At 44.1% G+C, this 13,264-nt stretch overlaps 1 protein-coding gene across 4 annotated transcripts in view; it reads left to right on the forward strand.

Annotated features, from left to right (window-relative positions):
• The window catches only part of UBXN2A (UBX domain protein 2A), a 905,003-nt gene that overhangs the window by 57,836 nt on the left and 833,903 nt on the right, over positions 1 to 13,264 (forward strand). The gene's annotated exons all lie outside the window — the stretch shown is intronic.

A 13,264-nucleotide genomic window follows, 5' to 3' on the forward strand; every position in this document is an offset into this window, starting at 1 on the left:
AGTGGGAGAGTCTGTAAGATGCATGTAGTTGCTTTACAACTTTGTCAGCCTGTTCTACATGTCTGCCAAATAATAACTTATCTAAAATAATTATTTGATACATTGTTGTTCATTTCAGAGCGTGGATAGTCTTTCTGGAGCCTTAATGTTTAGAGGCTGACCTTGTATAAGTCTCTTCTGAGTTCCTAATATTGTGGCAAAGAATTTTGCGTATTAACTTTTACATCAGCAAATTCTGTATATGGATTTTGGTTGGTTGATGTTCTCTTGATAACACAGTATCATATACATACAGTGTGCAGTTGGTAATTGGGGGATTGTAAGGTGTTCTATTGGTAAATAATATGGCAAGGGGTCCCAGCACAGAACCCTGGGTGACTTCTTTTGTTGTACACCTTGTCTCTCAGAGAGGACTTTTGAGGGGTACCTAAACAATACTAAGTAGTTTTGGAACTGTTGAACAACCTCTTGAGAGAGAAAGAGAGAGAGAGAAAAAAGAAAAAGGGGGAAAACACAGCAACTTTTGCCCAGCTGTTGATGTAGTAGTAACTGGTGGCCCACAATTTCAAAAGGTGCTTTTCAAATCCTGGAAAATAAGTGATTACTTAATTTTCCACGTTATCATAGACTTGGTTAAAATATAAAGTGCTGTCAATGTACTGCAGCTGGTGGTGGAATCCATATTTAAATATCTTCTACTTTTGAATATGTTCTGATATTTGTGTGTAGATTAGCTTTTTCAGAATTATGGCTATATGACAAGTTGATATTTTGGCTGGCAGTCAGTGACTGATTAGAGTAGCAGCTTTGCAGTTTGTCAGTATTAAGGAGTGTGTAAAATTGTGTGAAATAGATTTGCTAATGATTGTGAGATTGAATATGATCAGCTGGGTAACCTAGATTCATATTAACTACTCTTGCCTATTTAGGGTATTGCATGTAGAAATCTGCATTGTAATGGTAATTTTTGGTACTTGCGTATTATTGCAACCATGTTAGAAACAACACGCAATTTAACAGGTCGCACAAAACCTCAAGTACCGACGTTTGTACTAATAATCAAACTCAAACAATAAAGGACTGGTCTTTTAGAATCAGCGAGTAGCTTGAATGAGACTGTACTTGCTTATTAAAGTGTTAGAAACAAAATGTTATACTTTTTCACCCTGCTCCTTCAGACTAACACAGGTCAAAATTTCAGACATGTAACCATGGAAGTTTCTCCTATGGAATGGCCAAGTCCACATCTTCTGCAAAGGGTGTAGGTTTTCCCTTTTTTTTTTTTTTTTTTTTAAACATTTTTATGAGTTTGCAAGTAGATAATTTCCATTACTTCATGAATTGTATATAAACTACTCACAAGGTTCAATGAAAGTTACTGATAATGGATATCTCACAGATCATACATGCCCTGCTGTTCATTAAACACTACGGATGCATCCCATGGTATTCCACAACTAATGTCAGCGACGGGTAAATAGATTTATGCACACATTTTACCAGTAATTTCTGTTTACCAAGCTGTTTTATACATGCCGAATGTTTTTAAACTTTTGTTCGACTATTTTTATTACTACAAATGTTGGTACTTAGGTTCTTAGGTAGGTACTAGGCTATCGGCCCTGGGGCCTATATAAGCCTAGCCAAAAAGGTTCCCTGGCTTTCTGCACCCAAGAAAATTATTTTCCTGTGCCCTTGTCAAGCAGTGCCGCAGACGTGATCCCCAGGATGAATTTTCTATTTCCCATCTAGTCGTCAAGATTTTTCTTAGAGGGCCAATGAGGAGCTTTGCTTGACATGGATGGGTGGTTTGTTCCAGAGTACGGGAAGATGTTCTTCGTCTTCCATTGCTGCAGTCCTGACTATTGGGTATAGTCCGCGTCCAGTCGGCCCGAATACCAGAGTATAAGGCTGACGTCGGTCAGGGCGCATTAGACTGACGTCAGTACGTCAGGGTACTAATGCGCATGACCGACGTCATATCCTCAGTCTTTTTTGCCGCATGGTCCGATGCAGAAGCAGTTTTGCGAGTGCAGGTTGGCGTTCTGAAATATTTCCGAAACCGGAGTTTCAGACCGAAACAGAGTTGGCTAAGTACCCGTTAGAACATTTTAGTTTTTCTTGCCTCAGTATTTTACCGGATGTCAGAAAAAGTGAATAACTGTATTTCTTGTGGGAAACAGATACCTCATAGGGATTATCATACCTTGTGTATACCTTGTTTAGGGCCTGAGCACGACGTTGTTGGTTGCCGCTCTTGTGCTAGGTTTAACAAACGCACTATTAAGAGGAGGTTAGACTGTGCCAGGTTAGTGTTTGGGAAGCGTTGCAATTATAAAATGCCGCCGGATGCTCCGACGCCCGCTTCTCCAAGAAGCGCAAGGATAAAACAGTGAAGCCTAGGGTTGAGGAACCGCAGTCCCGGACGTCGGTTCTTTAGAAGGCTCAGTGGAGCCGGAGGTTTTGCCAGGAGTTTCCATGGAGTCCCAGGCAGAAACTATACTCTTACAGGATGTGCCTTCTCAGGAGGTAGGCCAGGCTGAGGGGCTTCTCAGGTGACTGTTCTTCCCTCTCTTCCCAAGGTAGTTAGGGCCTCTCCTTCTGTTGCCAAAACTTCTTTGAGAGGTAGGCCTACTTCAGCCTCAGTGGGGCCTTCTCCTAGCATGTCGGGTTCTGTACGTAAGCAACATATCCTTAAAATGGCAGAAGATTTGATTACTATGATTAGGGTTCTATGCCCCGCCTGATAAGAGGCCTAGGGTGGAACCGGAGTTTGATAGTTTTGAACAGTGTTCAGAGGCTTCAGACTCTTCTGTGGAAGATTTGCAGGAGTATCCTACTTATTCTGATTCTGATGTGGATGATTCCACTCCTACAGCGTCTCCACCTGAGGATTTCTCATTTTCAGAGACTTTGCATTCCATGAGGGAGCACTTTAAATGGGAAGGCCAGGATTACTCTGACTCCAGGAAAAGGCTTAGGGAGTTCTTGTTTTTACCCCAGCATAGGCCTTTAGCTATTCCTCCTGTGTTGAATGTGGTGGAAGATGTTTTTGCAGAGGCTTCCTGAACCCTGACTCTTTGCCTCCTGCTCCTGTTAAGCCTGATAGGTATTATAGGGTGCCCGAAGCTCATAAATATTTGTTTAAGAGTCCTAGGGCGGACCCAGAAACTATTTCTCAAGGGCCTAAGGGTGTAAAGGCTTCTGTGGTTAAAAATCCTGTTCCCACTGATAAAGAGGCAAGGGCTTTGGATAGGTGGGGAAAGAAAGTGTATACTTCTTCCACTCTAGCCATGAGAGCTTTGAATTGTCAGTTTCACATGCTAAAATATCAGAATTATCTCCTTTCACAATTGAAATCTAAGGTGGATGCTTTGGCGGAAGGTATTGAGTGTAAAGAGTTGCTGGATTTGGTTCATGTGTCTGAACAAGTGGGTAAGCATTCTTTGCAATGTGGTTTTGATGCTGTACAGGCCTCCTCGAGGGTGGCTGCTACCAGTTCTGTTCTTTGCAGGCATGCCTGGTTGAAGGATCAGAATTTAGCTGAGCATGTTAAGACAAGGATTTTGGATGCTCCTTTACAGTCTGATGTGTTGTTTGGTTCGCCTGTGGAAGCAGTTTTAAAGAAAATGGAGGACAAAGCTAAGTCTATGCAAACTGTTAAAGATTTTTGCAGGTGCAGCCACCAAGTTTAGTAGAAATTGGCCTGCTAAGGGGTGGACATATCCTGCTTATGATTCTCAGTCTAGGGGTAGGTCTAGACGTGGTAGGGGCAGGGCTCAAGGTTCTTTTAGGCCTAGAACAGGGAGTTCACCTGCTCAGACTTCTGGTGAGGGCAGGGGTCAGTCCTTTCGTAAACAGACCCAATGACCTGTTTTTCAGCTGCCAGCAGATTCACGCTTGGCAGCTCCTTTGGGAGGAAGACTGTCTCTTTTCAAAGAAAATTGGGATTTAATTACTCAAGACAAATGGGTGTTGGATATCATTCACCACGGTTACAGATTTTATTTCCATACAATGCCCCTTTCAAAGGCATGCCAGACGTTCCTCCTCTACAAAGAAAAGAGGCTCACAAGCAAGTTTTACAGTTACTTCACATAGGGGCCATTCAGCCAGTCCCTGTATCAGAAAGGGGCCTAGGATTTTATTCTCGCCTGTTCCTTGTACCAAAGAAGGGGAACACGTGGAGACCAATTTTGGATTTATCTCTCCTCAACACGTTTTTGGACATTCCCAAGTTCAAGATGTTGACGTTACAACAGCTTTTACCTCTGCTGGGCAAAGATCACTGGATGGTAACTTTAGATCTCAAGGAAGCTTACCTTCATGTGCCTATAAGGCTAAGTTGCAGGAAGTATCTGCGGTTTCGAGCTGGAAATTCTCATTATCAGTTCTCTGCATTGCCCTTTGGCTTATCTACTGCCAGAGTATTCACAAAGGTTCTGGCTCCAGTGATAGCTTACTTCAGGCTTCAAGGAATTCAAATCTATCCTTACTTGGACGACTGCCTGATTCTGGCTCAAGAAAAGGAAGACCTTCTACAGCATCTGGAATATGTTATAGCAGTGCTAAGATGCCTAGGGTATTCTGTGAACGAAATAAAGTCCAGTCTAGTACCCTCTCAAGACATGTGCTTTCTGGGTGTAAGACTGAATACAGCAGCCCAGATGGCCTTTTTAACCCCGGACAAACAAAAGAGTCTGTCACTTTACTTCCATCAACTATCTCATCAGTCCGTGCTGACTGCAAGGACAGTCCTTCAAGCATTAGGGTTCATGGCATCTTGTATTCTGGTGCTTCCCAATGCCAAACTGCATATGAGGAAGCTACAATGGTATCTCAAAATGTATGGACACAGCACTGCCAGGATTTGGACACTGTCATTCAAATAATACCTTCCTTCAAAAAGAATTCTTGTGGTGGGCTCAGGAATGTCACCTAAACAAGGGACTCTCTGTGACCCGGCCAGAGGCAAGTCAGATTCTAACGACAGATGCCTCGGACATTGCTTGGGAGCTCATCTAAATGGAAAGTGGATACAAGACAAGTGGCCTGCCAGACTACAGCATCTACATATCAACATGAAGGAGATGTTAGCAGTCCAGTTTGCATTAGTGGCTTTCAAGGAGTTACTTCTTCCAGGGCAGGTGTTGATTCTAACAGACAACACAACTGTCATGTGGTACATCAACAAGCAAGGGGGAACACATTCTTATCCTCTATGCAGGCAAGCAATGATTTTATGGGAGACTGCGCTAAGCTTGCAACTAACTCTTCAGGCAAGGTTTCTGCCAGGAGCACAGAACTCCTTAGCAGATGTGTTAAGCAGACAAATCATGGATCCCCACGAGTGGAAACTGGATCTTCATGTATTTCAGAAACTGCCAGTGTCATGGGGAACTCCAGACATAGATCTGTTCGCTTCTCCACTAAACCACCAGCTGCCAAAGTATTGCACAAAGGGGTTTCATCACACAGCTTGGAAAGTGGATGCTCTGTCTTTCAGTTGGAAAAACCTTCATGTGTATGCCTTTCCACCTCTACCGCTTCTTCCAAAGGTACTATTAAAGGTCAGACAAGACAGGCCAAGGATGATTTTGATAGCTCCAGATTGGCCTCGGCAACACTGGTACCCACTACTACGGAGTCTGGTAAAGAAGCCTCCATGGCCTTTACCTCTGATTCCTCATCTGTTATCTCAGAAGGACGGTCATCTGCTCAATGTCAAGCTTCACTCTCTTCATCTAACAGCCTGGCATATTCTGTGTTGAAACACAGCAGGTCTCAACTTCCTCAACAAGTTTTAAATGTGATTATGGAAGCTAGAAGACCTAGTACAAGGAGAGTGTACGCAGAAAAATGGAAGAGATTTTTATTTTGGAGTACAGCAAAGAATTTGGAGATTTCAGAGCCTAATTTGAGTGTGGCTCTTCAATATCTTACTGAATTATTGGACAAAGGTTTGTCCTTCTCTTCCATAAAGATTCATGCTGCAGCAATTTCAGCTCACTATGATTGTGACCCACCTTTGTTTTCGCATCCTTTGTTCAAGCAGTTTCTTAGAGGGGCAAAGAATATAAGACCCCCACGTAGAGCTCCTACTCCTGCTTGGGATCTCAATTTTGTGTTGGAAAAACTTACTCTACAACCTTTTGAGCCTGCAGCTACTGCTGAATTGAAATATTTGTCATGGAAGACTGCTTTTCTGTTGGCTATTACTTCTGCAAGAAGGGTGTCTGAGTTGCAGGCCCTTATGGCAGTAGAGCCCTTTTGATTTTCCATAAGGATAGGGTATCATTACGCACTAATCCTTCTTTATGCCTAAGGTGGTTTCTAGTGTGGCTTTAAACCAAACTATTCATTTGCCTACGTTTTTGCAGAACCTCAAAATAAAGGGGAAAAGATTTTGCACACTTTAGATGTACACAGGCAATTGCTATTATTTAAGCAGGACTAAGGATTTTAGGCAGTCTCAGCAGTTGTTTGTTTCTTTTGCTTTGAGTTCTCAGGGCAAGCCTGTGTCAAAACAAACTATTTCTAGGTGGATTGGCTTTGCATTGCATTTTGTTATTCCCATCATGGCAAGGAGATTCCAGCTGGGATTAGGCCTCATTCCACTAGGGCTACTGCCACTTCAACAGCATTTCTAAGGGGGGTGGCAACTAAGGATATTCTGGAAGCAGCTACTTGGAGTTCAGTGCATACTTTCTCTAGGCATTATCACCTTCCTATCTACTCTAAGTCTAGGGCTGGTTTTGCCACAGCTGTTTTACAAGGCATGTTGTCAGCTCCTACTACTTTATAATTTGCCAGCCTCCCTTACCTCTGCTTTGGGATTCTACCCAATAGTCAGGACTGCAGCAATGGAAGACGAAGAACATAGTACAGTTTTGTACCTACCATAAATGTAGATGTTCGAGGATTCCATTGCTGCAGTCCAATTTACCCTCCCTCCTTCCCCTCTGTATTTAGGGGTGGTTGTGTAGGTGAGTTTACATGTTTATATTTCTGTATATATATTGTTGTATATATTGTACATGTTTTTGGTGCAGGTTGTTTTGGGACTTGTCTTTTTAGGGTCTTCTGACATCTGGGGCAAGAAAAGACTGAGGATATGACGTCGGTCATGCGCATTAGTACCCTGACGTACTGACGTCAGTCTAATGCGCCCTGACCGACGTCAGCCTTATACTCTGGTATTCGGGCCGACTGGACGCGGACTATACCCAATAGTCAGGACTGCAGCAATGGAATCCTCGAACATCTACATTTATGGTAGGTACAAAACTGTACTTTTCTGGGACAGGCATCTATCCCTCCAGCATGTTCTGTTTATTGTGTTAACAAGGTTTAGTACCCTGGAGTTTGTGGTTTGGAGAGATTGGGATTTCTTTAAGTGTAGCATGTCCAACAGCTCTGGGTTTGACATAGCTTTGTATGTTAGGCAGAGATTGCCTCTGAGAAGGCAATATGCGACGGAGTAGAGCTGGAGTTTTTTGAGACTGTCTGCGTATGACATCTATTTGAGGCCGGTAATCCTCTTAGTGAGGTATTTCTGTGGCCTTTCCAATTGTTGTAGGTGTCTTGTGAGATGCATGCCAAATGGGACTTTGTACTCTATAATGGGTCTGATGAAGGATGAGTAGAGAGGAACAGTGACCTCCTTTTCTCTAGTGGAGAACTCTTTTGTGATGAGGTGTGCCACGTAGAAGGATTTCCTGACTGCTGTGGCGATGTGGTTATCAAAGGAGAGACTACTATCCACCTGTGTCCTGAGGTCTCTTATCACACATTCAGTGTTTAGTGAGCTACCGTCTATGTGGTAGTTCATGGGTACCGAGTTTTTCCCAGAGGGGATGATAATGCACTTCTTGGCATTGAGTTTGAGGCCATCACTTTGACACCAAGCATCTGTCTCTGTGAGGCCCTTTTTTAGAATGTCTGCATCATTGGGTGATTCTATTACGGCTCCCAGTTTGCAGTCATCTGCAAACTTTGTTAGTCAAAGGCCTTTTGTGTTGGCCTGCACTTCAGAGAACTAGATGCCGAACAGGAGAGGACCCAGAACTGAACCCTGTGGTACTCCACTCGTCACTGGTCTGAAGTCGGACTTGGAGTTGGCTACTTTTACTGTGTGGGTTCTGTCAGTGAGCCAGTTGGCCACCCATCTTGTGACATGGGGATTTATGGCCAGTTTAGTGAGTTTATCTATAATTCCAGAGTGGGGGATGGCTTTGAAAGCCTTGGGTGTTGTGCAACCTGTTAATTGCGTTTTGTAGAGGGACTTGCATGTTATGTGGTTGCAATAATACGCAAGTACCCTATTTTTATCTAATAATCCCAGAATATTTGCTTTGGAAAATTGGTAAAGGTTTGAAAGTAGAAGGTGTTTAGAAAATATTTTGTTGTGGGGAATGTTGAAGAATTTTGGACAAGTGTGATGATGGGAAGATTTGTCTTTCGGTTCATTATTTTTTTTTATGATTGTCTGTATGTTGGTGGTAACCTTTGGAAATATTTTGTTGGTGCTTACATTTCATTTGTTTGGGTAAATTGGTTTACAGAGAGCAATGCTAGGCTACTTCAGCTTTGTTGGTGTTTATTCTGGTATCTTTTCTTAACATTTGGAAGTGTTCTCTTTTACTTTGATTTTTAGTGCTCCTTTTCTAGTCCAGCCATATGTTGTCTATGTTTTAATCTGTGTTTTAGAGCACTTATTAACCATGGTGTGTTTATTACTGGAGGCTCCCTGTTTTTTGTAGAAGGAATAGTTTATTTTGTATGGGCATTAGCAGTAATTTATAAAAAGCTGAGAGTGCTGTTGTTGGGTCTTGACAATTGTGTACCTATTCCCAGTTTATGATCTGTAGCTGTTTTCCATAGGGTTCATTGGCTGCAGGGGTGGTACAGGTTAGTACGAGTCTAAAAGGTAGTTTTCCCATTTTAAATTAACCGGTAGTAAGAATTGCACAATGATCACTCATGGTAGGTAGTAGAATTTGTAAGGCTGATAAAAATCGTTTCCAACTACGATCCTGTGTGTAGTAATTGTACGATTGGGTTCATAGGTTTATCCTAGGCTATCTGCCCTAAGGCATTTATAAGCCTAGCCCAGAGTTTTTGTGGCTTACGCCACCCCTTATGTTAAAAAATACGGTGCCCATTAGTTTGTTGTGCCTCTGTCCAGCAGTGACACAGAGATGATTCCCGGGGTAAACCTATGATCTCCCATCCACCGGTCAAGATTTCTCGAACAGAGCCAGCGAGGTGCTCTGCCTCACATGGACCTGGATTTTATTCCACAACATAGGGAGTCCCTGGGTGACAAATCTATCCCTCCAGCATGTCCTATTTATATCCGTGCTAAGGTTTAAGTCGCTTGCTCTAGTGGATCTGGTAGATTTGGATTTTTTGAGGTGGCGCATGTCCATTAATTCCTGGTTGGACATGGCCTTGTATGTCAGGCACAGGTCACCTCTGAGCAGACGGTATGTGACTGAATAGAGCTGGAGTTTCTTCAGTCTGGCAGCATATGACAGATTTTGGAGTCCCTTTATCCTTTTGGTGAGGAACTTTTGGGGTCTCTCCAATTGCTGCAGGTGTCGGGTGAGATACATCCCGAATGGGGCATTGTACTCGATCATTGGTCTGATAAGTGAAGAGTACAGGGGAACAATGACCTCACTTGATCTGGATGTGAATCCCTTCATGATCAGGTGGGCAATGTAGAAGGTTTTTCTAACCACTTTAGCAATGTGAGTGTCAAAAGAAAGCCCACTGTCAACCTGGGTCCCCAGGTCCCTGATAACCTCTTCTGTGCTTAGTGGATTGCCACCTATATGGTAGCTTGGGGTTACCTTGTTTTTCCCAAGGGTATGACTATACATCTTTTGGCATTTAACTTCAGGCCATGGCTCTGGCACCAGCTATCAGTTTCCGTGAGACCCTCTGAAGGATATCTGTGTCCGATGTACTTTCCACTATGGCTCCCAGTTTGCAGTCATCTGCAAACTTTGTCAGTCATAGTCCTCCTATGTTAGCCTGTACTTCTGAGAAGTAGATGTCGAACAACAGGGGGCCAAGGACTGAGCCCTGTGGGACACCACTTGTGACCGGCTTGGAGTCTGACATGGCGCCAGCTACTCTAACCCTGTGGGTTCTGTCCTTTAGCCAGTTTGCAACCCATCTTGTGACATATGGGTTTACATTTAAGCTGGTAAGTTTCTCTATAATACCCGATCTTGTACCTTCTCTCACAAGCTAGGTCAAGTTGTTTTCTGCTAAATTCCCTGTGTCTTTGTCGCAGTCGGTGTATAGGTCTCTCTCTGTTTTCACTTTGGTTTTTGGATACTGTACTATTCAAACAACAAAGTTTCTTACTAGTTTCATGGTGGTTGGAGTTAGGATGTATACTGTGATAGTTTCATGGTGGTTGGAGTTAGGATGTATACTGTGACAGTTAACAGTTTTGTAGAGCCACCAAGAGTCCCTTCTGTTGTCGTACATTTGGGACTACTGTCGCAGGTGGCATTTTAACTGGCAATTTGGGTTTGAAGTTGGCTTCTGTATACTAATGTTAATCATTCAGGTAAGAGTAGGAAGAGCTTTGACTGTGAAGATAAGATACCACTGAGTAATACAGGCTGTGTGATTTTGCGGAGCAGTTTAAGGCATCCTTAAAGTCCCCTTCGATGGATCCTTACTCTTTGGTCCATTGGTCAAAAAGACCCTAACCTGCAGCGAACAAAAGGGGAAGACTTTGTCTGCTATCAGATTTTCTCCACTCCACAGCACACCTTTTCTAGAAATCAGCTCAGTGGAAAGAGAACCTGGTTCTGTAAATCATAGGGGTATTCCCAAGATCAATGTGGGGATTCTTCCTCTAGGGGCAGAGGAGGAAATTTCAATGGGAGACTCCACCCTAGAGGCAAAGGGGGGTCCACAGAATCAGGCCTTCGGGGAACCTTTCTCTGATTGGCTTTTTCAGCTCTCCTGAAGTGTTGCCCTACTGCTCACCTCTGGAGGCAGTTGGGGGTTGGTTCTCTCTACATCTTACCACCTGGACCAAAATAACATAAAACAAGTGGATGCTAGAGATTATACCCAGAGGCTACACTATACCTTTTCAAAGTTCTCCGGAGAGGTCAAAGAGGCTCCCCAACGTTCCACCCAGTCAGAGGATGTTTGCAGTGGCAGAACTTCTAAGTGTACTGCAAAAAAGAATTATTGAAGATGTCCTGCTCGCACAAAGAGGGTTTGAACCTTAACTCTCTCTTCTTTTTAGTGCCAAAGAAAACCAGGGACCTGCGATCCATACTGGATCTAAGCAAGTTAAACTTGCTTGTAAAGAAAGCAAAATTCTGGATGGCGATGATGCAGTCCATTTTTCTGCTGCTGTAGATGGACGATTGGATGTGCTTTGTGGACTTAGGATGTGTACTATCACATCAAAGTAGACAGGCACTCCAGGAGTAATCTGCACTTCTGGCTGGGAGGCAGTCATTTTCAGTTCAGAGCTCTGCCCTTTGGACTCATCATAGCCCCCATGGTGTTTACCAGATGCATGGCAGTAGTCGCAGCTCACATAACACTGCAGGGATTCCAGGTGATGTCCTTCAAGGATGCATCTGCAGTCCTTACAAATGGGTTGTCCTGTCGTCAGGCAGCCCTTCGGTCGGCCGGATTCCAAAGTCTGGGTCTGGCCTCGGCTGGTGTCGCACTTCACCCGACGTCATAGCTGCAGTTATTCGGGTATAAAGGCATCAGCCGACGCCATTTTCCTCAGTCTTTCTTGCCGCGGCGCTCAAGCAGAAGCTGTTCGCAAGTGCCGGTCGGTCAGAACCAGAGATTACTACTACCGAATACTTCTACTACTACAAGACTTCTAAAAGCTAAGTACCCCGTTGGGGACTCTTTCTTGCCTCAGCCGATGTCAGAAAAAGTGAATAACTGTTTAAATTGTGGGAAACAAATACCTCATAAAGATTTCCACTCTTACTGCTTACCTTGCTTAGGCCCAGACCACGACGTAGCAGCTTGTCTAGCCTGTGCTTCTTTCAACCGACGAACGCTTAGACGTCGGTCTGAATTTGCTGAAGAGTATTTCGGCCCCGCTTTTGCCTATATTATGCCGTCGGATACTCCGACTATGCAAATTTCTAAAAAACGCAAAGAAAAGGACCGACACTCGCGGTCCACGGTTTCGGCCGAAACCGCGGTTAAGCCAACCGCGAGTGTCTCGGTTTCGGCTGAAACAGAGTCCACGGTTCTTCCTTCGGCCGAAAGCTTGCCACTTACCGAGGCCTCATCCAGCTTGGCTGAATCTGCTACGGAAATCCCACCTGCTCCTGCAGGTTCTCAGGATTTATCAGACACTATCCCTTTGGATATTTGTACCCCTGCACGTGGAGCTGCTAGGCCTCCTGCATCCATGTCGATTAAGGCCTTTGCCAGGGCTAAAGCAGCAAAAACTACCAAAACTGTGCCTGCTAAGACCCCCTTTCACAGACCCAGTTCTAGTTCACAAATGCTTAGTCTAGCAGAGGATCTCATTTCTTTGATCCGGGGATCTCGACCACTTCCAGACAGGGCCTCTCACCCACCTCCAGAGAAGAGGACTAGAGTAGAGCCCCCTGAGCCAGTTTCTTCAGATGGCTCCTGTGATGAATCAGATAATACAGACCCTCCAGAGGCCCCCTTTTCTCCTTATGAGGACTCTGATGCAGAAGAGTCCATTCCTTCTGCCTCTCCGCCTGAGGAATTTTCTTTTGGGGAAACCTTGCATGCTATGAGGGAACAATTTCAATGGCAGGGCCAGGATTTTCCAGACTCTAGGAAAAGGCTTAGAACCTTTTTGCATTTGCCACAGCATAGGCCTTTAGCCATTCCTCCAGTACTTACTGTTGTGGATGATGCTTTTAGTGATGCTTGTACTGCTCCTGACTCTCTTCCTCCGGCCCCTGCTAAGCCCGATAGGTACTACAGGGTTCCGGACACACATTATCATTTGTATAAGGCCCCTTTGCAGATCCCAAACTATATCCCAGGGCCCAAGGCTGTAGCAGCTACCTCTACCAAAGCCCTCCCTCTGAAAGGGAATCCAGGGCGCTAGAGAGATGGGGTAAAAGTTTACACTTCTGCTACTCTTTCAGCTAGGGCCTTGAACTGTCAATTCCACATGATCCAGTATCAGGAATTTATGTTAGACCAGTTAACTAAAAAGCTGTCCTCAGATGAACCATTAGACAAAAAAATCTGTTCGGGA

Source organism: Protopterus annectens, chromosome 2.part1 (genome assembly GCF_019279795.1).
Source record: "Protopterus annectens isolate FY-2018-M chromosome 2.part1, PAN1.0, whole genome shotgun sequence".
NCBI classification, from domain to species: Eukaryota; Metazoa; Chordata; order Ceratodontiformes; family Protopteridae; genus Protopterus; species Protopterus annectens.